Below are 2,308 nucleotides of genomic sequence, written 5' to 3'. Positions count from 1 at the left end.
GTTGATTCAATATGTTGCGAATGGCCGCAATCATCAGATTATCCTTATGAATTATCTTTCCGGCTCAGCCGTCATTTTTTACTCTCGCTAGTTCTCGACAAATCAAATTGTCGTCGATTGTACCCCTAAGACTATTCAACTTATCCGTCCCTAATCAGATCGTTGCTTCTGATCCCTTGACTGGGAATTCATAATTCTTGTGCAATTGAACCTTGAGTTATTTAGTTGTATTTCTAATTTGACCCCCTTGCATCGTTTCTTCTTCTCGTTGAGTACCGATGCTCACATCAGATCCCTTGTGGACCACCAGATCCTTTATTGGATTTTATCCGGCAATGTCCTTCGTATTCAATAACTTTGTGAGTCTTTCCTCGGATACATAATACCTCTGGTAAATTGTATCCTCTGCTTTGTCGTACATGCTCTACTTTCGAGCTTGTGTTAATTACTCTTGAAGTTTGTGGTATATGTTCCTAAGAGGCCCTAATGGGTTGAACCTACGCCTTTTCTAATCTGTGTGAACCCGGAAAACTACTACGGGTCATTCTCGGATTGTTCTTCTTTGATTCGGACCGTGATTGTTCTTCTTTGATCCCATTCTCGGACAAGTTAAAAGTACTTGCTTTCTGCAGATCATTACGCCTGCCCAACCTTTATTTCGATCTACCTTTGAGTATTACCCCATGGTATCTTGAGGATATCAACCCATTACACTACATCTTATGAATTTCTGATGAAGTAGTAACTTTCCCTGTCATAGTCACTCCACGGGTTCTGGGTTGTCCTCAACCGAGAACACCGATATGTGAATCGAATCAACACTGTGATTCAGTACTTCTAGTACTTTGTTGTTGAGAAGTTTAATACTCCATCATGTCATTCCTAGCCTGATCAGCTACATCATTATCGTGCTAATTTTAACTGTGCTACCTGGTCCTTCTTTCCAGAGCACAATTTTCGATGATGAGCTAAGCTTACGTCGACTTTCCTTGTCATATCATTTTGCCTTGAACAACAAGCTGGATTCCGAGTTTGTGATGTACCCGTGGTTCCAATAACCTTTCGCTTCATCATTCCTTTGACTTGATGGCATCGCCGATCGATTACACCTTCCTGAATTCTCTCGACAATTGTGTCATGATCATCATCAACATTTTGAGATCTTTCAGGATATCAATCAAATTTCATGATGGGAATTACCATCCTTGCCCCTCGATCATTAGTGTTATCATCGACAACATTCTTGCCTTCCCCCAACACAAACTTGCTCATGTTTTGTGTTGTGCCTTGATTTCCTTGCTATCTAGATTAGGTTATGTTCTACCTTGTAGTATTACTGTCTTCTATATCAAGAATGTTGTGACGATTGCTCACCTCTTAAGAATTCTTGGTATAGTGATACTTCTCACCATCACCACTCTTTCTTGGTCCTCGTGTTGATTCTAACCGGGATACCAACAAGTGAACGGTGTTGTTTGGATTATGCACTGCTAGCAACCCTATTGCTTTGAAGTTAATGATTGATAGTTCATTCTTAGCCTATCAGTTATTGAATCACCATTCTAACAATTGATCAGGCTACCTATGCCCATATTTCAGACGCACCTGTCAACCAATGTTTAATTGTGTATATTGTCCTCGAGCATACCTCATTATATCATTTGATCTGACAAATGTTATCTCCTTGTTCACATAATTGTTGAAATCCATCTTTTGGAAATCTCGATGAATTGTTGCTAAGTTCATAAGCCACATCCTCATTCTCTTCTTGGTTTAATGATGAACTCATGATTCAGAACTTGCTTCCATAGTTCATTTCTCGAGAATCTTACAATGTCGTCTCGTTAAATTATGTTGCACCTTTTCTTCTTAGGCATCCTGAGTCTAAGGTGTCTTGAAAACAATCAAATCTGAAACTCTGTTAGATATGATGGTCGAAACATTTTCCAATAGTCATAGCATTGATCTTTATATAACCCAGTAAGGTGATGTCATGCCTAGCACACCTGGCCGGAGGACCTATTGTTATAGTTCTTCCTTTTTAGCAACACTAGCCATTCTTCCCTGAGGAAATTATAAGACTTATTCTATAAGTTGTTCCTGATGGATCCTTTGTGTATCCATAGCCTGATCTTTACCTGATGACCATGTCAATGGTATCTCGAAGCATGTGTGTGGTACTCCGATCTTCAATAAGAACATTTGAAGCACATTGCTAAATTTTCTTTATCAATTATTCTAACACCGTTGTATGGGTGATGTCATGAAATTCCTCTCCCCTTACCTAAATGGTTTTATACTTCTATCA

Source organism: Triticum aestivum, chromosome 1B (assembly GCF_018294505.1).
Source record: "Triticum aestivum cultivar Chinese Spring chromosome 1B, IWGSC CS RefSeq v2.1, whole genome shotgun sequence".
Taxonomy (NCBI): Eukaryota; Viridiplantae; Streptophyta; class Magnoliopsida; order Poales; family Poaceae; genus Triticum; species Triticum aestivum.
The sequence above is the reverse complement of the archived record's forward strand: the minus strand, read 5'-3'. Positions refer to the sequence as shown.